The sequence below is a fragment of the Myotis yumanensis genome, unplaced genomic scaffold (assembly GCF_028538775.1).
Source record: "Myotis yumanensis isolate MYYU_CA2020_CCGP unplaced genomic scaffold, mMyoYum1.0.hap1 SCAF_2, whole genome shotgun sequence".
NCBI lineage: Eukaryota > Metazoa > Chordata > Mammalia > Chiroptera > Vespertilionidae > Myotis > Myotis yumanensis.
The window spans coordinates 69657544-69685382 of record NW_027223753.1 but is presented as its reverse complement, the minus strand read 5'-3'; the positions used below and the strand labels follow the sequence as shown (position 1 = coordinate 69685382).

Genomic DNA, 27839 nt, shown 5'->3' with positions numbered 1-27839 from the left:
TGAGACCTGATTGTGCAGCTGACGTGATAGTTTCTTGGCCTCCTTTTTCTGAGCGTGTCTTGTGAGCATTAACTGCATTTGTAACCTGAAAGGAACTAACAGAGAAGTGGATCTTGTCCAAATCTCAGCATGACAAACAGACCACTAATCATCTGGGCTCTATTATTTCAACCCCACAGCCTGCCATCCTTCCTCATCCTTCTTGCTAGTCAGGTTGTTCTTTCCACCATTCTCTGGACCCCCTGATCTTCTGTGCCTGGATCAGCTGTGTTCCTTAGAAGAGTCTTCTCTTCTATGCAGCCTGATAAATTATACTCATCCAATCAGATTTCCCCACACACCTCCAATCATAAATACTAATGCTAAGATTCATTCTTTGTTAGGTTCTATTGGTTGTAAGGAATACAGCCTTCAAATTACTTTAAGTAACAGGGGTTTGTGATTAACATGTCTATTACATGGGGGTCATTGACAGGTCAAGAATCCCATGGAAACCAAGGAGCAGCTCCTATTCAAGATCCAAGACAGGCCTAGAATCCAAGTGGTCTCGTCCCCTCTTCAGTTACAAACGTCAAAGGTCTCCGTTCTGGTGCTCTGTTGTTATGGAGACTGCTACTCTCACTGGCCCTGTGAATCTTTGTGTGCTAGTTCATTTCTCTTCCTGGGTCTCTGCGCCTACTCCTGTCTCTGTGCCTCCCCATTCAAACTTACTTGAAGTAGTTTCCTGGGTGGGGCTTTTCAGACAAGACGATCTCAAGGTGTGGATCCGTCCTCTGGAAGGCTACGTTGGGTGGCTTCCTCAGCCTGCCTCCAGTGGCCACCTTTCTTTCAACCCCAGCCAAAGCCTTTGCAGTTTTCCTTAAAAAGGGAGAAAGGACAAGTTGAGCATTTTGCCAGATATCTCTGACACACCAAATTCCTAACTTTGACCTAAAGAATATTACTTTTGTGGATGAAAGATTTAGGACCATAGTTCTAATTTGCTTCATATGTTATAAAAGAGAGGATTTACAGGCATCCTCTAAGCACTGTCCTGGAGCCATATCAGAGAAATATTTTTGGGAATTCGTTCTACCTATTCCTGGGACAATAAGCTGCCACCCAATGTCCACTCATTCCCTAGCCTGTAAATGAGGCCTGTCCACTTACACAGGAAGTACATGCAAAGCGGCCTTAGGCTATGACTCCAGTATCAGCTCTCCACCCTCTCTTAGCCCATGTGTACCTTCAATACCTAATCCCTTGGGTTCGTTTTCTAGCTTGTTCTGTCGGCCTCTAGATATCCTCCTCCTTCCCAGGATCCACTCTGCTCAGCATCTGCCCACTGGAGAGATGCTGGTAAAGCCATTCATGATTTCTCTATCCACCTCCTACTGCATCCCTTCCCCTCAACCCTCAGGAGAGGAGATTTGTAATTTAGGACAAAGTGGGGGATCGAATTTAATGAGCTTATAGCTAAAGAACCAGAATATTCTACTTACCTCAGAGATTTGTTTTGAGGACTAAATGAGGTAAGTAAAGTGCCTTGAATAGCACCAGCACTCATTATTGCATCTTGGTGTTTGGAGTCCTCTTAGCCATTTCCTCAGTTGTTCATCCTTTCACAATAGGATCTGCTCCATGACACAGTCCAATTTATGCAGAGCTATTATATTCCCAAGTGATGAAGGGTCAAGCATTTCAAGTAGAAAAAGCATAGACAACTGCTGGTAGTACTTAGTATTTATTGAGAGCTTATTATATATCAGAATCTAGTGCTTTGCAATTTTTACCTAATTTTTGCTCATGAGGTAAGTTCCATCATCATCCCCACTGTACTCATGAGGAAGCTAAGGCACAGAGAGGTTTAAGAAATTTACTCAAGGTCATGAGTATCAAAGTCAGTATTCAAAATACACAGTCTCTTCTAGAATCTGAACTTTCTGCCATTAAATCACGCTGTCTCCTGTTTAAGCAGGAAATGGCCTTGGTAATCATTTTGCCTCTACCCCTCATTTTCCAGGTGAGAAACTGAGGTATTTCCCCAGGATTGAAAGTCTTGTTAGAGGCACAGAAGGACTAGAACCCAGAACTGGTTTCATTTCAGTGATTTTCTGTCTACTCCACTTCATGGTAATGTTTTGCTAGACTAATTGCTATTAGCATCTACAGAAATGTTATCTTCAGATTCATTTTGCTTTGAGGGATAAGTTCTTCTTTCCACTTATCAAAGTAAGCTTCCATATTCTGACATTGTCTCCAAACTTGGAGATATTGAATGACTTCTTAGGGATTAGCTTCTCAATATGTTATATGTAGTGGTTGAGTTAGATGAGTGATTTCTAGATTTTGGATTTCAAGGAACAACAACATTTCAAAAACCATAGGGACCAGGATAGAATTGCCATTAAAAATTTTTTTATTGATTCATTGATATTATAGAAAAAGGAAGGGAGAGAGAGAGAAACAGAGAGCTATTGTTCCACTCATTAAAGCATTCATTGGTTAATTCTTGTATATGCCCTGACCAGGGATTAAAACATGCAACATTGGCGTATCGGGACAACACTCTAACCAACTGACTACCCAGCCAGGCTGCCATTTTATTTTTACAGGCAAGGATTTTAAAAAACCCATGTACAAAAGATAAAAACAAACTACCATCTAAAATACTATTATTATTCTGTAAAATAAAGAATAGTTCAACCAAAAACTAGGAAGACCATCTTAGAATGCAGAGTCATTTAAAATGAGTAACTAATTGTATGGAAGGACTCCATACAATTGGCCTGAGTGTTTCTTTTCAACACAGACCTGTGACAATTTAATCGTGGATCAGTATTTGAGAATCTGAGTTAGATAACCTTTGAAGTTCTCTCTAGCTTTTAAACTCTGTGATTTTGAGTATCATTTCTCCCTTTACTATATTTTAGAGGTTTCTATCACTTAGGTCTTTATAAATTAATCCTTCTTAAGCTTGTCCTTAAAAGCTTTGTTAGAGTGTGTGTGGAATGACTATTAAAGGTCTTACAATCAGAATAGAAAAGCAGAGACATATAATTATCCATTCCTCATCTTAACACCCTTCAAGTCTTCCAGTTTCCCTCTCTCCCACCCCTGGGAAGTAGGACATTGATTCTTAACACTGACCTCTCCCTATTCTCCAAGCTCCTTTAGACCAAAAGCGTCAGGCTCAAGCTGTAGCTGAGGATTTGTTTTTTCTACTGACTGAAAGCCTCTGAGATTTGACCACTGCCCAAGGGCTAACCACAGAATTTTGCCAACCCTTGGACTAAGAGGGAGAAATTCCTTAAGGAAAGAACACCTGACTTCATGTAACAACATGGAGGAGAAGCAGAAATCTGGCCCCAGATATCCCTTTGAAAATTCAGTTCTTTGTTTTCTACTTCAGATTGCCGTGTTATATGTGTTATGTGTGTTATGTGTGTGTTCAGCGGAAGGGGGAGGTTTGGGAGGAGGTCAGAGGTTGCCAGGAACAGAGCACTGATACATCGAGGACAGAGACATGTCCACCCACTTGCTTCTGCATTTCTAGCAATTTGCCTGGCCATAGTGAGTACTCACGAAATGTTTGTGGGATGCACCAAGTTTTAAGCACACTAATCTAATAGCAGCAGCCTTTCATTGTGTGACCTCTAGTGTCAGGCACTATAACCATGACCTCTAGTGTCAGGCACTATAATTGTGACCTCTAGTGTCAGGCACTATGACTGCTGCTTTACAAAACTTATTTCTGATTCTTACTAGAACTCTCTTCGGTAGGTGATTTACTATTTCCATTGCATGGTTAAGGAACCTGAGGCGCAAAGTGGTTAATGGAGTTGGCCAAAGTCATGGAATTAGTTTAAGTGACAGCCAAAGAGTCCGCAGTATGCTGAGCTGCTGAGCTGCACATAATCAAGCTCCAGGGAGAGGAGGGAAAGGCAGCTGGCATCTCCCGCCAAGGGCTCAGCCAAGGTCTTTCCTGGCCAAGTCTCTGTACAGGCAGAGAGCCAGTTGTGTCATCATCAAAGAGGAAGGAATCACTGACCTTTTTAGACGCTCAGCTTTTTAGACATTGAGACCATTTAGGTCCATCAAGAAGTGAGGGGCTGCCCTCGCAGGTTTGGCTCAGTGGATAGAGCATCCACCCTAGAGTTGGCATAGACTAAAGGGTTCCAGGTTAGAGTCCAGTCAAGGGCACGTACCTGAGTTGCAGGCTCTTTTTTTTTTCTTTTCTTTTTTAAAATTGTTTTATTGCTTAAAGTATTACAAAGAGTATTACATATGTCTCCTTTTTTTCCCGCCCTTGACAATCCCCTGGCCTCCCCTACCCCCCAGTGTCTTATGTCCATTGGTTATGCTTATATGCATGCATACAAGTCCTTCAGTTGATCTCTTACCCTCCCCTCCTGCCCCCCAACCCTCCCCGGCCTTCCCGCTGTAGTTTAACAGTCTGTTCGAGGCTGCTCTGCCTCTGTATCTATTTTTGTTCATAAGTTTATAATGGTCTTTATTATCCATAAATTAGTGAGATCATGTGGTATTTTTCCTTCATTGACTGGCTTATTTCACTTAGCATAATACTCTCCAGTTCCATCCATGCTGTTGCAAATGGTAAGAATTCCTTCTTTTTTTACAGCAGCATAGTATTCCATCATGTAGATGTACCACAGTTTTCTAATCCATTCATCTACTGATGGGCACTTAGGCTGTTTCCAGATCTTAGCTATGGTGAATTGTGCTGCTATGAACATAGGGGTGCACATATCCTTTCTGATTGGTGTTTCTGGTTTCTTGGGATATATTCCTAGAAGTGGGATCACAGGGTCAAATGGGAGTTCCATTTTCAGTTTTTTGAGAAAGCTCCATACTGTCTTCCATAGTGGCTGCACCAGTCTGCATTCCCACCAGCAGTGCACAAGTGTTCCTTTTTCTCTACATCCTCTCCAGCACTTGTCATTTGTTGATTTGTTGATGATAGCCATTCTGACAGGTGTGAGATGGTACCTCATTGTTGTTTTGATTTGCATCTCTCGGATGATTAGTGACTTTGAGCATGTTTTCATATGTCTTTTGGCTTTCTGAATGGCTTCTTTTGAAAAGTGTCTATTTAGGTCCTTTGCCCATTTTTTGATTGGATTGTTTATCTTCCTTTTGTTAAGTTGTATGAGTTCCCTATAAATGTTGGAGATTAAACCCTTATCGGTGATAACATTGGCAAATATGTTCTCCCATGCAGTGGGCTTTGTTGTTGTTTTGTTGATGGTTTCTTTTGCTGTGCAGAGCTTTTGATGTAGTCCCATTTGTTTATTTTCTCTTTAGTTTCAACTGCCCTAGGAGCTGTATCGGTGAAGAAATTGCTTCAGCATATGTCTGAGATTTTGTTGCCTTTGGATTCCCCTAGTATTTTCATGGTTTCCCATCACACATTTAAGTCCTTTATCCATTTTGAGTTTATTTTTGTGTATGGTATAAGTTGGTGGTCTAGTTTCATTTTTTTGCATATATCTGTCCAATTTTGCCAACACCATTTATTGAAGAGACTATCTTGACTCCATTGTATGTTCTTGCCTCCTTTGTCAAATATTGAGCATATTGGTTCGGGTCGATTTCTGAGCTCTCTATTCTATTCCATTGATCTATATGTCTGTTCTTGTGCCAGTACCAGGCAGTTTTGAGAACAGTGGCTTTGTAATACAGCTTGATATCTGGTATTGAGATCCCACCTACTTTGTTCTTTCTCAGGATCGCTGCAGATATTTGGGGTCTTTTTTTATTCCAGATGAATTTTTGGGAGTTCGTTCTAGGTCTGTGAAATATGTCATTGATATTTTAATGGGAAGTGCATTGAATTTATAGATTGCTTTGGGTAGTATGGACATTTTAATGATGTTGATTCTACCAATCCAAGAACATGGTATGTTCTTCCATCTCTTTATGTCTTCCTCTATCTCTTTTTTCAACGTCCTGTAGTTTTCTGAGTAGAGGTCTTTTACCTCTTTAGTTAAGTTTGTTCCTAGGTATCTTAATTTTTTTTGGTGCGATGGTAAATGGGATTGTTTTTTTAGTCTCTCTTTCTGTAAGTTCACTATTGGTGTATAGAAATGCCATAGATTTCTTGGCGCTAATTTTGTATCCTGCTACATTGCCAAATTCATTTATTAAGTATAATAGTTTTTTGATGGAGTCTTTAGGGTTTTTTATGTATAATATCATGTCATCTGCAAATAAGGACAGTTTTACTTCTTCTTTTCCAATATTGATGCCTTTTATTTTTTCTTCTTGTCTAATTGCAATGGCTAATACTTCCAGTACTATGTCAAACAGGAGTGGTGAGAGTGGGCATCCCTGTCTTGTTCATGTTCTTAGGGGAAATGGTGTTAGTTTTTGTCCATTGAGTATGATGTTGGCTGTGGGCCTGTCATATATGGCTTTTATTATGTTGAGGTATGATCCTTCTATTCACACCTTGCTGAGAGTTTTTATCAAAATGGATGTTCCCTGGCCCTAGTCAGGGTGTGTGCTGGAGGCAACCAATGGATGGATCTCTCTCACATTGATGTTTTTCTCTCTCTCTCTCTCTCTCTCTCTCCCTCTCTCTCTCTCTCTCTCTCTGTCACTCTGTCTCTCTCCCTCCCTTCCACTCTCTCTAAAAATCAATGGAAAAGTATCATCAGGTGAGGATTAACAAAAAATAAAAAAATTTAAAGGAAGTGAGGGGTAGAGCCTCGTCTAGGACCAGCTCTCCTGACTGCCTATCTGGTGCTGTACCCACCCTGCGGACACCAGCAAAAAATAGAAAAGCCCATTGTACCCATCAAGATAGGCAAACTCCTACAGCCACCACCACAAGTACCAGTAGCTTCACACACTAAGAATTTACTTCTCATTTATGTCAGAGTCCAAGGTCAGCAGGAGGTGGACCTTCCCTCTTTAGTCCGGGCTGGCCCTCTCGTAGGCTCTTGGTGTCCTTGGTGCTCGCTCCATTCAGCCAGCAAATGAAAAAAGAGAGCAAGGATTGTACCTGTGAGGGCTTCCCAGGCCAGGGCTGGAAGAGGTCCTCCTCACTCCATGGTCCAGAGTTTAATCGGGGGCGACCTCGAACTGCAGCAGAGGCTGGGGAATGTGATGTGTGCTCAGGAGGGACACTCATGGACCCTCACGAGTCTGGGAGTTTCTTCTGGGAGCAGCAGCCATCAAGGGGCCTGGCCTCAGTTTGCAGTTTTGTGCTGAACTTCCTGTGGGCACTTGAACTTTAGGCTCCTATAGCATTTATTTATGCATATGTGTGTGTTTTTAGGTCACTGCAACTAGCATGCTTACAAATAAGGGTGGGAGAGAAGGGGACAGTGGCAGTTTTAAGTAGTTAAAAAGTTGCATCTGATTCTTCAAGGTTTCTTGTTTTTGTTGGTTTTATTTGGCTGACTAGGTTTTGTTTTGTCTTGCTTTGTTTTTTGTTTTGCTAAGATGTGCTGTATACTCATAGTGGATTATCTGTGTTCATCTTCATAGCAACCCTGGAAGGTAGGTGCTATTATCACCCCCGTTTTACAGATGTGAACATGGAAGCTTAATGAGGTTAAGAGACTAACCAAGGCGACAAAGCCAGTAGGTGGAGAGCTGAGGTTTTCACCTGGGGCCATCCATGCCATTGTCCTCTGGCGGGCAAGCTTCCGGCCTCAGCTGGAGCCCAATCTGAGCCTGGGACAGTTCTCTGAAGTCTACTCCCTCCGCCGTAGGAAGTCACCACGTGTCCCTCTGTTGGTGGAAAATAGAGGCTCCTACAAATGTTCTGACCAGGTGGACAGATGTAGTGCTGCAGCAACTCTTCCTTGAGTCTAAAACAAGATCTTTCACATTCATACATTTTGGGTCCACATTTTAAAGACTAATTTCATCCAAAATTAATTAATTTATGTTCAGCCCAATACTTCCTAAATACTTCTTAATTCAGCAAGATATTTCAAAAGGAATACTATAGCAGTTCTCTTAAGCCACCACGGTTACAGGCTAGTCAGATCTTTCATGACATGCTTTTAAATACTTAAAATGCCCTGGGAGGGAAGCACTGGATCAATTAGGGCAAACTGACTAAAGGTTAATTTAACAGAGCCCTGAGCAGATGCTCTGCCTGTCCTTGCAGCTCCATGGCCTAACAAGCTGAGCTACTTCAACTGTGTAAACACCATTAAAAGCATAACTTGACCTGGGTCGTGTACCCACCCCGTCATTAGAGAGTAGCTTAAAGAACCGTATTAGAAGGAAACCATTGGGTGGGAGGCTGGGGAGCAGAAGCAGGAGAAGGGAGTTGTTGAGCTATTGAACTCTAATTGAACTATAAACAAGGGCTTATTATAAGCACTGCTCCCAGCACTCTCAGCATGTGACCTCCTTCGGGAGTTCCATTGTAAGCAGAATTTAATCACGCACCTGTCTTTCTAGGGCATCATGCCTCTAGTTCAAGTAACTGAAAGGTGTGAACAACAGATTTTGAGATCATGCTACTTGGAAGGTAGATTATGGAAGGAGCACTCAAGCAGCACAAGGCTGAGACCACTCAGTGGTGGTCCCATGGCTCAGGAAGCGGGAGTGGCACTGGCCCCAATCCCATGCACACTCCTCTAGCACTGACAGTCATGGTTGTGACTGACAGTCATATGTTAATTTCTCAGGGTCTCTTTACCTGGTTTTCAAGTATTCCGGCATGAACACTGGAGTCCACTACTTCTTTTCCAGCCCAGTTCTGTATTCTAGCTGCATACCAGAATTACCTGAGAGCTCGTTAAAATACTGATTCCTGGCCCTGGCCGGTGTGCTAGGTGGTTAGAGTGTTGGCCTGCACACTGAAGGGATTCTGGACAAGGGCACGTGCCTGGGTTGTGGGTTCTCTCCCTGCCTCTGGTCAGAGCGCATGCTGGAGGCAACCAGTCAATGTATCTCTCTGGCATCGATATTTCTTTCTCTCTCTGCCTCTCTCTCTCCCTCTCTTTCTCTCCTTTTTTTTTCTCTCTCTCTCTCCCTCCCTCCTTCCCTTTCACTCTCTCTAAAAATCACTACCCTTGAGTACACATCTTCTTAATGTTGTGTGACAAATAGGAAATATGTATAAAGCACATCTACTGTATACAGGAGTACGATGGTTGTCTTGAGGAAAAGCACTTGATTTTTGAATTGTAACTAGTACTGGCCGCTTTTATCATGGAACACAGTTTTTACTTGAGAAAAAACTACTGACAAACGATGGTTTTTCAAACGTAGTTTCTTGGTAGACTTTTATTTTTTTGAGAGTGAATAATGTAAGACTGTCACTTCAAGGGAGATAACAGGCAGTGTTTGTTGGCAATGATAAAACTGAAGCTTTCAAACAGAAATTAGAGTTTTAGAAAACTTGTGGCTACTACCATGAGCTTGACAAATTCCTAATACTTAAAGATTCCAATGAGATGGATGCTAATAGTAATTAATGTAATTTTTAATATATTGTGTAATGAAATATGCCAACATTTGGAAGATCTCTGTAACTCAGTGAACCAATCTTCTCCAAATAAGCAATGCATGAAGTTACCAAATCATGCACAGGTAAAAGATTCACTCAAAGTGCAAGATTGTATGAAAAGTTCATTAATTTGGTTTCAGATTACATATTGTAACTAACTTTTAAGAAACTACCACTTGTCAAGTTTGATGTAGTATTCCAAAAGAACATCCACAGCCATCAAAAACAGTTATTAAAATACCCCTTTATAACTACATTTCTGTGTGAGGCCAAATTTTCCTCATGTACCTCAACAACAGCAATGAAACAGATTGTGGCTGACTGCATGCAGCAGAAATGAGAATCCAGCTGACTTCAATTAATCCAGAGATTTGAAAAATGTAAAATGTGGTCATTCTCACTAGTTTATTTTAGAAGCTAGCCATTTTTTTCCTAAAAATATGTTATTTATGTTAACATGTAATAGTTTTATATTGTCATTTTAAAATTAATTAACATATGTACATTTTAAAAATTTCTCAGTTTTAATCTCTGATATGGAAATATTGCTAGATATGAGCCACATAAAAAAAAGCTCTTTGGGATCATCAATAATTTTTAAGAGTTTAAAGGTGGCCTGACACCCAAATGTTTGAGAACTGCTGGACTAAATTATTTTCCAGTAACAAAATTATCTTGGCTCTTCGTGGCTACACAGAACAAATGTTTATTTTCTTCTCATGCCCAGACAATCAGGCAGCTCTCTAAAGACAGCTGTCCTCTCTGTGCTGACTCAGCAACCAACCAAGTGATCTTGTGGTTCTACTGCCTCAACATATGGCCTCTACAATTGCAGCTGCAGAAGAGAAAGCTGGAAGGATAGCTCTTAAATCTTCTGCTAAGTGTCACTGCTGCTCACAGCTCACTCATCAGAACTGATCACATGGCCCCACCCAACTGCAAGTGGGCTGGGAAATGTGAGAAAGTTTCTGAATATTTGGTGAGCAGCAAATGGCTCTATCCACCATAGAACAAAGAAGTTGTGGTGAGAAACTGAAGCTCCTTAGAGAGAACTGATGGGGCCCATACAGTGAGGTGAAGCAGAATGCAAGAAAAGGCAGGGGAGATCTGTAGGGGCCAAACTGTGTAGGCTGACCTCATAGGCCATGGTGAAGATTTTGGTCTTTTTCAGAGCAATAGGAAGACATTGGATGTTTTAAACAGTAGGTGATGATAATCAGGGTTATCCGTGGATGGACCACCGCATCTGTGGAAAGAAATGAATAAAGAGGGACAGGAATGGAAGCAGTGACGGGCAATGCTGATAAATTGGGTCTTTAGGGGAAAACAACAATCTTGATCTGTGGCACTTGCCAATTTCTGTAGTGTAAATACTCCCAGCATGGCCAGTTTCAAGCTGATCAATTTGATGTCACTGACTACAGAGTTAGGAAAAGACATCCACAGTCAGCTCTTGTGAGTCAGCAGAGCAGCTTTGGTGCCACTGAGGCAGAAAGCTAGTGAGGAGGCAAGTCCAGACAAACTATAATGGCAGTCTAAATCCCTCTTTGAACACACAGCTGGAGCTAACCCACATTCTATGCATGTCAGTGACCAAAACCCTCTGCTTCCTCCATAAACACAACCACCACACCAAATATCACCAAGATTTTTCAACTATTATGACATACTAGAGGCCCGGTGCACAGATTCGTGCACCAATGGAGTGCCTCAGCCTGGCCTGCGGGGATGGGGCCAAAACTGCCTTCTTCCAATCCAGGACCCCTCAGGGGATGTCAGAGAGCCAGTTTTGGCCCCATCCCCACAGGCCAGGCCGGGGTGCGGGTGAAGCAGATTCGGGGCCAATAGTGCCCCAATAGCAACCTAACCCACGGCCGATTCTGTGAGGAATTGGGCTCCCTCCTCTACTGGTAAGAGCGTCTGCCCCCTGGTGGACATTTCATGTCATAGCTACTAAGTGAACAGTTGAACGGGCCAACGGTCAAAGAGGTGAACGGTCGAACGGGTGAACGGTCGGAAGTTCGCTTAGGCTTTTATATATATACTAGAGGCCCAGTGCACAAAAATTTGTGCACTCGGCGGGGAAGGGGGTCCCCCAGCCAGGCCTGTGCCCTCTCGCAGTCTGGGACCACTCGGGAGATAACGACCTGCTGGCTTAGGCCTGCTCCCGGGTGGCAGAGGGCACACCCAATCCCTAGGTGCAGCCCCTGGTCAGGCTCAGAGCAGGGCCGATTGGGGAGTTGGGGCGCCGTCCCGTCATGCACAGAGCAGGGTGGATTGGGAGGTTGCGATGCCACCCTCAGTCATGCTCAGGGTAGGGCCGATTGGGGGGTTGGGGCACCGCCCCCTGTCACACTCAAGGCAGGGTCGATGGGGAGGTTGCAGCGCCACCCCCTGTCACGCACAGAGCAGGGCCAATCAGAGGGTTGGGGCGCTGCCCCCTGTCACTCACAGAGCAGGGCCCATCAGGGGGGTTGGGGCTCCGTACCCTGTCACACACAGAGCAGGGTTGATCAGGGGGTAGGGAGCTCCCCCCTGTCACGCACAGAGCAGGGCCCATCAGGGGGTTGAGGAGCTCCCCCCTGTCACTCACAGAGTAGGGCCGATAGGGGAGTTGGGGCACCACACCCTGTCACACACAGAGCAGGGCGGATCAGGGGGTTGGGGCGCTGCACCCTGTCACACTCAGGGCAGGGCCAATGGGGAGGTTATGGCTCTACCCTGTCACACATAGAGCAAGGCCCATGGAGGGGGGTTGGGGCGCCACCCTCTATCACCCACAGAGCAGGGCCGATCAGGGGGTTGGGGCACCGCCACTGTCACACTCAGGGCAGGGCCGATGTAGAGGTTATGGCTCTACCCTGTCACATACAGAGCAGGGCCCGTGGGGGGAGGGCAGGGGGGTTGCTGCGCCGCACCCTGTCACGAACAGAGCAGGGCAGATAGGGAGGTTGTGGCCCCGCCCCCTGTCACACACAGAGCCACAGGGCGATCAGGGGGTTGGGGAGCTCCCCCCTGTCACACACAGAGCAGGGCCCGTGGGGGGGGGGGGGGTTGGGGCACTGCACCCTGTCGCACACAGAGCAGGGCCGATCAGGGGGTTGGGGCACCTTCCCCTGTCATGAACAGAGCAGGGCGGATAGGAAGGTTGTGGCCCCGCCCCCTGTCACACACAGAGCCGCAGGGTGTTCAGGGGGTTTGGGCGCTGCCCCCTGTCACGCTGATCCTGGTGCCGGGAGCCTCGCTGCTCCACTGATCCCGGTGCTGGGAGGCATATTACCCTTTTACTATATAGAATAGAGGCATGGTGCATGGGTGGGGGCCAGTTGGTTTGCCCTGAAGGGTGTCCTGGATCGGGGGGGTCCCCACTGGGGTGCCTGGCCAGTCTGGGTGAGGGGCTGAGGGCCGTTTTCAGGCTGGTGGGTGACTGAAGCTCCCAACTGCTCCTTTTTTTCTTTTTCTTTTTCTCTATTCTGGGCCAGCTTTAGCTCTGAGGCCTCGGCTGCTGAAAGCAGGTTTCTGGCCTTTGTTTATGTTCTGTATTTGATACAATGTTGCGGTCAGGCTGGCTGAAGCCCGGCTGACTGAAAGCCGGTTTCTGGGGTTTTGTTTAGCTTCTATATTTGCAACATAGTTGCTTAGAGTTGCAGCTGAGAGGCCGGCAAGTCAGGCGGGGAACGTTGGAGTTCGCCATCACTGGAGCAAGCAAGCCTCCCTGTTCTCTTCAGTCCATGGCTGCCGGCCACCATCTTGGCTGACAGTAAATTTGCATAAGGATATACTGATTAGCCAATGGGAAGGGTAGCGGTTGTACGCTAATTACCATGTTTCTCTTTTACTAGTGTAGATATATATAGATGAGGGTGAGAGATATAGCTATCCTCCCCTATCCATCCACAGTCTTACCTCCAATACAGAAGTATGAGCCTCGATCCTTTTTTTAAAAAATATATTTTATTGATTTTTTACAGAGAGGAAGGGAGAGGGATAGAGAGTTAGAAACATCGATGAGAGAGAAACATCGATTCAGCTGCCTCTTGCACGCCCCCCTACTGGGGATGTGCCCGCAACCCAGGTACATGCCCTTGACCGGAATCGAACCTGGGACCCTTCAGTCCGCAGGCCGACGCTCTACCCGCTGAGCCAAACTGGTCAGGGCAAGCCTCGATCCTTTAAGCAAAGAAATATCTCATCCACCTTTAGATGATCTTCCCAGTGCCATGACTGCAAACACCCTCAAATATTCTGGCATAACATTTATCCCCAACTGTTCCAATGAGAAGGAAGCCTAGAAAGTTGCCCAAAAGGCCCAGCTTGGCCTGGCCAGTGTTATTCAGTGGTTGAGCATCTACCCTTGAACCAGGAGGTCACTGGTTCAATTCTCAGTTGGGGCACATGCCCAGATTGTGGGCTCAGTCCCCAGTGGGGGATATGCAGGAAGCAGACAATTGATGAGGTTTCGCTCTCATTGATGTTTCTCTCTCTCCATCCCTCTTCCTTCCTCTCTCTCTAGAAATCAATAAAAACATTTTTTTTTTAAGGCCCAGCTTGGGTTTTCATCCTCCTCCAATTTACATGAGGAGTCACAAGAATCAAAATAGTTACAGTCGACAACTACAAATTACAAAAAAGCCTTCGCAAGCTTGTCAATGAGGATAAAACTTTGGCTGGCTCAGAACTGAACTAGATGATTGACAAGGATGAAGAATGGAGTGAGGGTTTCTACCCTAGGGTGCTCTCACCCGACTTGCAGCCTCATCCACCCAACCTGGGCTTTAGTTAGTTCAGCGAGGCTCCTTTTCCTTCTCCTGTCCCCTCTACTCAAGTTTCCAGAACAGAATGACAGCTTGTGTGTCCTTGAAGTGGTGCCTGGGGTGCTGTTATGTAAGTAGCTCTGCCTCTAAATACAACAGGTGCCACTCACCATCTAGCTCCCAAATTTTAACTGTCGTCTTTCTTTTTTTTCTCCAGCGGGAAATATGAATTCTTTATTTCAATAAGTTGCCTGTCTCAGATAATAATTCCTGCTTTCCTTTCCTCCTTCCCTTCCTCCCTCCCTTCCTTTCTACCTTTCTTCTGCCCTCTTACTTTCTCTTTTCATATAAAGCCACAGGCTGAAGTCTTCCTCAATAGAGTCACCCATCTGTCCTGCTGGTTCCAAAGTTCCCTTCTCAGGGCTCTGCTTGCTGGACAAATCTCCCAAACAGGAGCTAGGGACTCCAACCAGGTTCAGCCATAATATCTGTGTCCCTATTGATGGTCTTACATAACCCAAGTCATGCCACCAAATGCTAACATTCCCTCTTGGGAAAAATTAGAAGTATAAGACTGAGTAACACTAAAATTTCATGTTTGAGAAATCTCAGAATTCTTACATTCACAGAAACCATTAACCAAATAGAAGACCTGAAAGTGAAAGGAGGTACACCTTTTCACTTGGCTGGAATTGCTTGATTTTAATATTCGTGCCTGTGCAGGCCCAAATCATGAGTGACTAGATTAAGAGATCCACTTCTTAAACAGCTAAGTAAGGACATTTAAAAAAATAATACGTTTTGCCCAGCCAACATGGCTCAGTGGTTGAACATCGACCTATAAACCAGGAGGTCATGGTTCGATTCTCGGTCAGGGCACTTGTCCAGGTTGCAGGCTCGATTCCCAATACAGGGTGTACAGGAGGCAGCCTATCAATGATTCTCTCTCGTCATTGATGTTTCTATCTCTCTGTATCCCTCTCCCTTCCTCTCTGAAATCAATAAAAATTTATTTTAAAAATAATAATATGTCTTTATTGATTTGAGAGAGAGGGAAGGAGAAAGAGAGAGAGAGAGAGAAAGAGACCAATGTGAGAGAAAAGCATCGATTGGTTGCCTCCCTCAGTGCCCAGGAGCCATGTGCCCTGATAGGGAATCAAACTGGTGACCACAGGACTATGCTCAACCAACTGAGCTCAACCAACAGAGCCACACCAGCCAGGGCAGGACATTTTTTAAAAAGATAATTCTTATAACCATAATTTAATGAAATAAAAAATATTTTAACATTAAATATTTCAATGAATTTAGCATGATGAAAAATTACTACATTGACCTTTTCACCTAACAAAGGACTTATGAAAATTACAGTCTACTTAACAACATTTGAGAATCCAAATCTCAGTGCATCCAACACCATTTAAGAGAAAGACTACATTTGTAGGTATCTCCACTGGATCTATGTAGAAATGAAGTCTCAGAAGGTTAAGCAACTTGCCCAAAGTCACACAGCTAATAACATCAGAGCTAAAATTCAAACTCAAGATAAAACTCTTTTCCATGAATAAAAAGGGGTGGGGGGAATAGAAGAGGTAACAATAGATTTTCCCAGCCCCAATCCTATATAATAAAAGTCTAATATGCTAAGTATCTGGTCGTCTGGTCAGCTGTTCAACAGATCAAAGGGTAATATGCTAACGATATGCTAAGGCCGCTCAACTGCTCAACTGCTCGCTATGACGTGCACTGACCACCTGGGGGCAGATAGTCAACCGGTTGACCAGTTGCTATGATGTGCACTGACCACCGGTAGGTGAACTTGCTGCTGGTGTCCGGCTTATTGGGACTGAGCGAGATGGGCTAGATACGCTCTGGAGCCCTCCCACAATCCCTCTCCAGCTGGCCAATCTCCCACGTCCCTCTCCGGCCCCGATATTGCACCGGTGGAGTCTCTCGGCCTGCCATGCACCCTCTCACAATCCGGGACACCTCAGGGGATGTCAGAGAGCCAGTTTCGGCCTGATCCCACAGGCAAGGCTGAGGAACCCCACTGGTACACGAATTCATGCACCGGGCCTCTAGTATTAAATTTTACTAGGCCTATTCTTCCTGCTATATAATTTTCTGCCTATTAGGCAATTTCCTATTATGTTTTTTATTTCACAAGGAGGCCTATCACCCTATAAAGAGATTCTGGAAAAGACTATCTCCCTTGTAAATTATTAGCTTCCTTGATTACAAATAAACTTCAGCAGCTCATTTCGTGAGGCCTCTGAGGTACTTCTGGGAAGTAAAGAATGGTTGATAGGGTTTTTATACTCAAAGAACCTGATTTTCCAACTCTAAAACTCAGAAACAACTAACAGGGTAACAGGGCCATGGGGAAGTTCTGGCCAGACTTTGCGAGAGAAAAGCATCAACTGGTTGCCTCCTTCACAGGCCTCAGCCATACCTGTGGTGTTGCCTGCAGTGACCCACTGGGATGGACCCTCCACCTGCCAGCCAGATGGGTCTCTGTGACTTTGGACATGACACTACACCCTCAGCCAAGCTGAAAATGGGAAGGGTTTGGATAAAATAATCTTGAGAGCTTCTTCCAGGTTGGCAATGACAGTCACAGGACATTTTTTACTGTTAAATGCAGGGATCGGGCATTTCTCCTCATTAAGCTCCCCTCAAGCTGGGAACCAAGGAAGACTTTTCTTCATTCCCCACCCCCCGCCCAGTGTCCTCATGACAAATACTGGGCCAGCAAAAGTATTTCACTTTTTTTTCTTTCTCAATGCCTTTACTATGAGATATGAGGGGAAAATCTTACAGGTACACATGGAAAAGGCAGACATGATCACAGGTAAAAGTGAAGACAATCTAACCAGAAAGTTTTAACATCTGTCAGCTAGTGAAGCTGAAGTTCAGAATACGATATGTTGCAGGGCTGAAAGAAATGGTGATTAGTATTCCTCTCCTTCTTCCTGCCCTCTCTTTTGACAGTATCTACACTCCCCCCCACCCCTCATAATCCTTCTCAAGAGCAGCCATGTCTTCACAGGACTCAGAAAACTCTCCTTCCTCCATGCCCTCACCCACGTACAGTGGGTGACGGCATGCTTGGCACACATCAGGTCAAACTTGTGGTCCAGGGGAGCCCAGGCCTCAGCCATAGCTGTGGTGTTGCTCAGCACACACACTGCTCGCTGTGCCTTGGCCAGATCTCCACCAGGTACCACAGTGAGAGGCTGGTAATTAATGCCAACTTTGAAGCCAGTGGGGAACCAGTCCACAAACTGGATGCCATGCTTGTTCTTCATGGTGGCAAAGGTAGCATTGACATCTTTGGGGATCACATCACCACGGCACAACAAGCAGCAGCAAGCCATGGCGAGGGTCATATTTCACCATCTGGCTGACTCAGCAAATGTATTGGTGATTTCTGCTATAGAAAGCTGTCTGTGGTAGGCTTTCTCAGCAGAAATGACAGGGGCATATAAGGCCAGAGGGAAGTGAATGTGGGGTTAGGGCCCCAAGGTTGCTCTTGGGTTTGGTCAGATCAACATCCAGGGCTCCATCAAATCTGAGGGAAGCAGTAATGGAGGACACATGTGGCTAATAAGGCAGTTAGTGTAGGTTGGGCACTCAATACAGGGTGGGTTTACAGTTGTGAGCACACGAAATGGAGAGTTTATTCTTGTATTATTAGTTATTAATTATTGTATTATTTTCCATACGAACAACTGTAAACCTACGTTTGCCCCACCCTGTATTGAGGTTTCTACAACAGATGTCACAGATGGTCTCGTTGTCAACCACAAAGGAACAGAGTGCTCCAGGGTGGTATGGATGGTGAGGATGGAGTTGTAGGGCTCAACTACAGCTGTGGAAACCTGAGGGGTTGGAAAATGGAGAACTCTAGCTTGGACTTCTTGTCATAATTGACAGAGAGACAACTGTTCCATCAGTAGGGAGGTGAAACCCAGAATTAGTTCCCCCACCAAACATGTAAGAAACCAAGAAGCCCTGAAGACCTGTGAACTGGTCAGCCAGTTTCCAAATTTGGTCCATGACGAGGTCAATGATCTCCTTGCCAATGGCGTAGTGTCTGCAGGCATAGTTATTGGCAGTATCTTCCTTGCATGTGACGAGCTGCTCTGGGTAGAATAGCTGGCGGTAGGTACCCATGCAAACTTTATCAGTATAGGTTTCAGGTCTACAAACACTGCCCTGGGCACATTCTGGCCAGCTCCTGTCTCACTGAAGAAGGTGTTGAAGGAGTCATCTCCCCACCTAATGGTTTTTTCACTTGGCATCTGGCCATTGGGCTGGATGCCAAGTCTCAGTCAGTAAAGCTCCCAACAAGCTTTGCCCATCTGGCCAACAAAGATGGAAATGTGCTCGTGCATGGCTGGGAGTTAGCAGGCACAGACAACAGGAGAAGACATGGGGTTCTGATTACTGTTCCTGACAAGCTAAGAGTTGAGGTAAGTAATGCATTCAAAGCAATTTCACTTTGAGGAGTTCTTATGTGTGGCTGAAATGTAATTCATGTAGTTCAATAGAGCACAGTATCCTTCAGCAAGCACTAAGTGGTAACATTATTATAGGTCTATATCTACTGCCTGATCACCTCCTTTCACTTAGAAGTGTAACCTCAGCCCACGCCTGAAAATGTCCATAGAGGGGCATGTTTCACACTAAATTGGTCAGCTCATGTTATCACACTGCCTCAGCCCCTCTTCCTCCTCTTGTGTCCAAGGACTCCTGTCTTGAGGTGACTCTGTCAATCAGGAAAAAGCCAGTGTTCCCAGCGGGAGTGAATTCTGGATGCTCCCAAGGATTCCAGTCCCAGCTTTGAACAAGAGAGGAGAGGGGGAGTCCAGGGTCTCACCTGCCCCTTCAATAGCAATATCACTTTGGCCTCTATCTTTGTGTCTATGGAGGGAGCCAGTAGGTGGCAGATGCCATTCATTCATCGCCTCCATCCTTTTCCTCCTTGTCCCTTTCTCGCATCAATGTTTCTCTCTCTCTCTCTCTCTCTCTCTCTCTCTCTCTCCCCCCCCTTCCCTTCCTCTATCTCTAGAATCAGTGAAAAACGTATCCTTGGGTGAGGATTAAAAAACACTAATAAACAAATAAACAAAGTTAGGCCAACCTAGGTTTGAGTCCTGGCTCTACCACTTACTGGCTTGAGCAGAATTCTTGAGCTCTCTGAGCCTGAAAAGAAAATCAACTTACCTGCCTTACCATAAGTTATAGCAATAAAGACCACATGGCTTGAAATTGGGTTCAGTTCTTAAAACTGTTCCATCCTAAATGTTTCATCTCTATAAGCCTCAGTTTCCTCATCTACAAAATGGCGATAATAATAGGGTTGGCCTGATTAAGGTGTGGATTTTAAATTAGATGATGCATGGATAGTCCTCAGCAAAATAACCTACATAGGGAAATAGTCACTAAATTGTTGTTCTTTCTATCAGAATGTCTTTTTGTGAGGACAAAATAAGATAAAGTGTCTGGTGCTAAAAAATATCCATGTGCATTTTTAATATTACTTTTCCTCTAGATTCTTTTTTTTTTGTGGAGAAATTCCTTATGGGGAACTCTCTCCTTTGTGGACTCTTTAACTACTCTTTGAGTCAGCTAATGCACTCCTTTTTGTCTGGTCATGATAATGGTCTTTGTGAAGAAATCAACTCAATAGCAAAGGAGGGAGGACTCAAAACTTCTCTGAAGTGGGAAGATTCCTTGAAATTTCATTAATCCATCCATATCCATCCATCCATCCATCCATCCATCCATCCATCCACTGAAAAGGCTAGGTCCTGGATTGTAGAATTGACCAGCACAGATGTGGCCTTTCCCTTCAGGAAGTTTCCAGTGAGATGAGAGGAAGGTGTGAACCCATGTCTGTGTTGGACTGAAAATCCTTTGTATTCCCAGACCCAGAGGCTTGTAAGAAAGCTACATTGTGCTCACCCTAGATCTGGGCTGAACGTCCCCAGGAAGGACTCCAGTTGAATGAATTACAGTGCAACAGACAACCATGGGAGGGACAGTCCCTTTAATGCCATACATTTAGGATTCAATCTTAAACTGTGGGAAATGATGCAATTCCCCCGGAGTCTACATAATATACAGCAACTTGTTGGTTTTTCAGGTTTTGTGGGCCTGAATAAAAGTGCTAAAGACAAGTCCAGAACCTTTAAGACTTGCTTTACTCTCAGACAAATGTTCACCCTGCAGGGATACTCGAGATTGAATGTAGCTAAGCAAGTGAATAGGTTTGGAAATAGCAAAGGGCCATCTGAATACAGGGAATTATTGCCACCGAAGCGGAGGGTGGGAAGGAGCCCAATCTTTGTGTGGCTTCAGTCTGGGTTTCTGTGACTAAAGCTGGATAAAGGTATATCCCATCCACTCAATCAATCAACAGTGAGAGAGCACCCTTCACTGCCAGGTGCTGGGATACAGCCCTGAACAAGAGAGACAAGACTCTCTGGCCAGAGAGAGCTTATAGGGGCACTATAAGCAATTACACAGGGCATGTTGACAAGCAGAGGACCTTACTTAGCCTGTGCTGCCTCAACTTGCCCAAAGTGGAGGTAGGTAAGGTCTTCCTTTCTCTATAGCTGTGCTGTCCTAATTGCTCACAGAGTTGGTCAAAAAGGCAGCAAGACCCAAAGAGGGACACGGGAGTCAGAAATACATGGGGGCTAGTCCCGGCCCCTGGTAACACGTCATTGCACGTCTCTAGGTCTCGGCTCCTCAGTCATTAAAGGGAGGATTTTGAAAAAAGAAAAAAGGATGTCTAAGGATATGCCAATTCCAACAGAGCTCTGATCTAGGAGTCAGGGAACAGCCTCTGCCATGTGGGTCCCTGCAACTCTGAGGCTTGTTTGGTGCTCGTGAGCGCGAACACACACACACACACACACACACACACACACACACGCTGGTACACACCACTGCCCCAAAGTGAGGACATTGAAGTCACTTGCATCCAGTCATGTCTGCCATCCCAGTATTACTAGATGTCAGCCGGGGGTTTCCTTGACCCTCAAAATCCAGGTAAAATCGTCTCGCATCTGCCACATATGTCATGCTGCAGTTGCCATGAGCTGTGAGAGCTGGAAGCCCTCCTGAGTATTTCTAAGGACCCAGGGGAGCGGTGAAGAGATGTTCCTCTTCTTAGTTTCTGGCTCCTGAGCTCAGATACTAGGTAGGGGACCATCCCCCATTTCCCAAATTTGTCTTTGCCAGTGTGAGTGCCACATCCTAATACATGTGCCCATGAGTGATTCCCCCACCTGGACTCTGGAGTGAGGGACTGTGTCATATTCCTTTTCCTATCCCTGGCACAAATACACCTGGCATCTAGTAGGCGTTCAACATTATTTGATGACTATATCAAAGGAAGAAAGGGATGGCACCAAAGGTGTCACTGATATAACCTTGAAGGCAGGTCAAGGCTAGTTTAGGAGAAAAATATGTTAAAGTAAAAAAAAAAAGTTGCTTCTCATCCAGGATCATCCCTGCTCTGCCTGCTTCTGGTCCCTTTGGAGGGCGGTCCCAGTCCAACCACAAGCTGTTGAGATATAACTGACAATGACATTGTTAACTGATAGATGTTCAGCAGGTTTGCTCCCTGGGCTCAGTCCATTTGCTATAAGAGGCTTCCTGCCCCTCTCCCCCACCCTCCCAGCTGGATCCAGTGACACCGTTCTACTTTAAAAGTCAGTGCCCACCTGGGCTCAGCCTCAGTTAGCCAGACCCAGAGCTGACTTCCTCGCTCTCTAGCTGGACTTCCTTGACCCTTTGTATAGAACCTGGTCCCAGAAACATAAGAAGACTTATTGTTCAGTAAATGTTTGCAAAATGAATAAATAATGGGGAAAAACTATAATATGGGTGCAATTATTTTGAGGGTTAATGAGCAAAATTAGTGGAAATGCTTATAAGCATACAAAAGGGGAGAATAAAAAAAATTTTAACAGAGGGCCCTAGCCAGTTGGCTCAGTGGATAGAGCGTCGGCCTGTGGACTGAAGTGCCCCAGGTTTGATTCCAGTCAAGGGCACATGCCCAGGTTGCAGGCTTGATCCTCAGTGGGAGGTGGACAAGAGGCAGCTGATCAATGATTGATTAGCTCTCATCATTGATGTTTCTAGCTCTCTCTTCTTCTCCCTTCCTCTCTGAAATCAATAAAAAAATATATTTAAAGAATCTGTAACAGAGGGAAAGGTGGGATGTTCATTCAGCATCATTGCATAGATAAGTCATTTGGCAAAGCAATGAGGGAGAACTGGGTTTTCTAAGCCCAAACCCAGCATTTTCTACTGGAGCCTTTATCTCTTGTCACATTATTTTTGTTTGTGTTTTGCAGCCTGTTGGGAATTACAACATCAGTTCATTGTTTGCTGGGTTTCATAAATCTCCCTTCCCATCCGGAACATACCATGAGGAATGTACAATAATTGCTTTTTATACATCCAAGAATTTAAATTGTATTTTGTTTTGCAAATTTTATGACACCCTTTGAGATAATTGGAAACACCTGGGGATGTTGTGAAACCAGGCCTAAGAATGGCCTCTTCACAATGTGCTCAGCGTGGCTCCGCAGTTAAGGAAGAACTCGTAGTTCCCTGCTGGCACTTTTCCTTTGCATGCACTTCAGCTCTGGTGCTTAGAATTCGGAGTCAACTCAGCTGGAACCTAGGGATGGATGGCAGGATAATCCAAATGATTAAGAAGTCAAAAGTTATGCAGAAGTTCTTTCCTTCAAAATTGCCTATTAATTTAGGCAAAGAGCTTTGACTTCAGTTATCAAACTCTTTCTATTCTATACTTGGCTTGATTAGGAAAATAAGACATTTAGTGGGCTGGGGGTGGGGGGGGTGGGGGGCAGTGCTAGCAGCCTGACTCTGTATCCCTAATGCACATTCCTGTTAGCCTATAGTTTAGTGCAGTGATGGCGAACCTTTTGAGCTCAGTGTGTCAGCATTTTGAAAAACCCTAACTTAACTCTGGTGCCGTGTCACATATAGAAATTTTTTTATCTTTGCAACCATAGTAAAACAAAGACTTATATTTTTGATATTTATTTTATATATTTAAATGCCATTTAACAAAGAAAAATCAACCAAAAAAATGAGTTCGGGTGTCACCTCTGACACGCATGACAAAGGTTCACCATCACTCCCTTAATTATCTGGTCTTGCAAGACCTGTTTACCTAAATACTCCCATTTTACAGAGACCATAAACCATGAACAATACACAACCCCCAGAGGGGGTTATCAGCACTGATGCCAGGCCAGGCCTTTAGGTGTGGTCTCATGGCCCCCATCCCAACACATGGGGCTTTTTGCAAAGCCCGTGAAAGTTCCAGAAGTATGATCCATATTTGGGACACAAAGAAACCAAAGAGTATAAAGAGAAAGCTTCCTCCATATTGGTTTACTCAGGATTTGGAAATAGGGTCCCCTGAGTCACGGTACTAGTACATCTGGAAATAAATGGGTTTTTCCTGTGTCTCCGGGTACTCCTGTGTATTTTTCGGTCGCCTGGCAAATTCTGTAACAGCTATGTGTAGACCTGTGGGATCCAAAACTGTAATTACTAATCATTTATGGTGACTGAGTACTTGAAATTTGGCTACTCTGGATTTTGGAGATTTAGTTTTTTAAAAATCTCATTAATTTTAGCATTGATCCCATTAAAATAATATTTTATTAATATATTGGTTAAATAGACTATATTATTACAATTAATTTCACCTGTTTTTATTTTTAAATGTGGCTACTAGAAATTTTTATGTTACCTATGTGGTTTGCATTATATTTCTGCTGGACAGCTCTGGTGGAGACAATGCCTATATATATACTCAGTAGACAAACATCATAAAAATTGGATCACTGACAGAACAGAGTGAAAGGAGAATTTATTCCAGGGGGAAAAGATAGTTTATTTCAGACAAAAACAAAACCTTGCTTGAATGATAAATTGTGCCATAATTTCCATTTCACAGTGTAATCTATTAATGAGCTAATGCTCAGAGTTTATAATGGATGAAAATCACTCCTATTTTATAGCATTAATGGGCACAGTAAATATATCAGACTGCCATTTCCTTCTGAATGAAACACCTATGTATGCTCCTCCATTACCTCTGGACTGTGAGCTCCTTGAGGACAGAGACCCTGTGTTAGTAATCTGTTAGGGTGACTAACCATCTTAGTTTGCCAGGATTGGGGGGTTTCCCAGTATATAGGACTTTCTGTACTGAAACCAAGACAGTCCCAAACAGGATCTGGTTGGTCACCCTAGTGCAGCGGTTCTCAACCTGTGGGTCGCAACCCTTTTGGGGGTCAAACGACCCTTTCACAGGGGTCGCCTAAGACCATCAGAAAACACATATATAATTACATATTGTTTTTGTGATTAATCACTATGCTTTAATTATGTTCCATTTATAACAATGAAAATACATCCTGCATATCAGATATTTACATTACGATTCATAACAGTAGCAAAATTACAGTTATGAAGTAACAACGAAAATAATTTTATGGTTGGGGGTCACCACAACATGAGGGACTGTATTAAAGGGTCGCAGCATTAGGACGGTTGAGAACCACTGCCCTAGTGGGAAAAAAGAAATCTCACAAACTCTTCAATATTCCCTGTGCTTGACATGTCATAAGTGCTCAATAAATGCTAGTTAAACTTATATTAAAAACTGTGAACTTGTGCTGAATGTTTTCCCATTTGTGTATAAACAGCCCTGATAGAACCAAAGTGCATTCTAAGTCAAAGAAGGTTTAGTATGAGATGTGTGTGTGTGTGTGTGTGTGTGTGTGTTTAAAATAACATAACAATTGACCAGAGGCTGCTGTAATTGGAGTCCCCTTTCCAGGCATCAGCACTACAAGAACTATCTTTTGTCCCTGTCAATGGAACTTTCATCCTCTCCCCTTGGCCTATTCTCACCAATTCTACGAAGCCCCAATCTAGCCCTGATGACTTAGGGGGGGCCTGGTCGTTGCTAGGGATCCTACTCAGATAATCTACCTTTGGCTAGGGGAGACAGCTGGTTACTTGAGCTGAGTGAGTTCTAATATTTGTCAAGCAAATACAGTACAGTTGTGTATTTGAGGAGGAGGAGGGGGAAGTGAAGGAGGAGGAGGAGGAGGAAGAGGAGGAAGAAGAGGAGGAGGAGCTAGAACAATATGGGAAAGATTGAGTTAAAGGTAAGAAAGAAAAATTCCCTGATCTGTTACTGGCTTCATCCAAACATAAATAAATAAATTTAGTATATGTGCTACCTGTATTCTGTGACATCAGTTCTGAAACTTTCCCACAATAGAGCCTGGGCTCTAGAATCAGTCTTAGGTTTCAAGTGGCTCTATAAGTTGCTGAACTTCTCTGGGCTTCAGTTCCTTATCTGTAGGTAGTAACAAGAGTACCTACCTCATAGGCTTATTCTAAAGAGTAAATGAGCTCATGGATGTAAAGTGTACAGTTCCTGGCATGTAAGTGCCAACCACAATTTCCTGTCACTCAAGGTCAACAGAGAAAGTTGGTGCAAGGAAAGAGCATGGACTTTGGAGTCAGACATGGAAATTGTTAGGTTTGATCCAGTAATTGAACTGATAGCCCTCCCCCAGGAACTGGCTTTTCAGGTCATTTCACTATGGACATTCCCTTTGCTGAGACCACATTTCACTTGTGGTGACCACATTCCATTATCTTCCCCTCCAGGTATGCATAAAGAAGTCTCCGCCCAGAAAAAAAGCCCACCGAAAGTCCTTTAAAAGCTGCTGACTCCCGTCACTGGGTGCTGGAGCCATCCAGGCTCAGCCACCTGGTGGGTGGATGATTGAATAAATTCATGATCCCTCACCATTCTGGCCTCATGCATTCTTCCTTTGGCAACCTAAGAGAAATATTTCAGTCAGATCCATACAGTCGTGGTCTCAGGTAAGTGATTTAATCTCCCTGTGCTTCAGTTTACATATTTGTAAGAATTGCTACGAAAATTAAATGGGACATATAAATATGGTGCCCAGTACATAGTGATCAGTCAAGATAATTGGAAAGACCTTTCCTGTGTTCAATTCATCTCTTTCTCCTATCTAAGTCTAAGACACCCAGCAGATTTCCTATCTCCCAGCACATCCTGCTCCCATTCCCTTGCCTAGACTTCTGTTATCTCATCTCTAGAAAATGACCCTGACTCGTTGAATCCTGCCTAGCACTCAAGACCCAGCCAGAACCACCCCTTCAATGTCCTTTCCTCTCCCCAGCCACAGAAGATAGCTCTCTCCTTAGCCAATCATCCCTTCAACCAATCCATTCCAATGCATCAAGTGGCATTGCCCTTGGATAAATTCAGCATTCTACATTGGTAGTTCTTAGAAATGGCAACATAGAGAACAATGATGTTAATACAGTGAGTGCCTTCTTTGTTTTACACAAGCATGGTGATAATCCTATATAATAAAAGGGTAATATGCAAATCGACCGAACGGTGGAATGACAGGTCACTATGATGAGCACAGGCCACCGGGGGCAGACGCTCAATGCAGGAGCTGCCCCCTGGTGGTCAATGCGCTCCCACAGGGGGAACACTGCTCAGCCAGAAGCCAGGCTCACGGCTCACAGCTGGCAAGCGCAGCAGTGATGGTAGCGCTAAGGATGTCCAACTGACAGCTTAGGCCCACTAGCTGTCAGTTGGCCATCCCCGGAGGGCTCCCGGACTACAAGAGGGCACAGGCCTGCCTGAGGGGACCCCCTCAACCCTGAGTGCACAAATCTCGTGCACTGGGCCTCTAGTATGTGTCAATGTCCTTACTTGCCAGTCCTATGTTGATCACCGAAATGTTTTTGGTTTTATTTGTTTTGTTATTTTACTGATTAGCAACACACACACACACACACACACACACACACACACACATCTCTAGGAACTACTTTATAGTGCACAATAGAGAGAAAGGAGATAAAGGGAATAAGAAAGATGAGACGTAAGAGAGGCTAGTCAGAATCTGAGTCTCCATGTGGCCACCTTCTGCTGGCTGACTGGGACGCCCAATGATTCTGTCCAGGTGCTAACCAGGCACTCACATAAAACAGGCTACAGGTAAGAGTACATTCATTTGCTAGAATCAGTGAATGACCATCTCTAACTCCAAGTGGCAACAGGTAAGACTGGCTCCACCAGTTCTAAAGCAATGATTTTCAAACTTCATGCCTGTAAAGTTAGTTGAACTCTTGGAGTCTGGGGCCCACCCCGCTGGGGCTCTTGAGTCAGGCCATCTGGGGCATCTGCATTTTAAATAAGCTTCCTGGGGATTGCAAATGCAGGTGGTCCTCAGGCCAGCCAGACCATGCAAACACCAGTGCTGACCTTTCTGCTCTCTCCTGTAGATGCAGAGGCTCACCCTCCTTAGCCTCCACCTTTTCTAGCCTCTCTCCTGATATTGCATCTGCTTTCACATCTGAGTCACTCTCAGGTGTCCCTACCACTTTTTTTCTTTCTTGGAACCTTAGTAGTGAAATGGTCCTAGGTGGGCAAATTTCCCTGAATCAAAGTGAGGTCTCATTTCTGTTTTTGG

General features: G+C 44.4%; 1 pseudogene; it reads right to left on the bottom strand.

The window, feature by feature from the left end:
- Positions 1–18629, bottom strand: part of LOC139002440 (tubulin alpha-1C chain-like) — a 33455-nt pseudogene extending 14826 nt beyond the window's left edge.
- Between the last annotated feature and the right edge of the window lie 9210 nt (positions 18630–27839).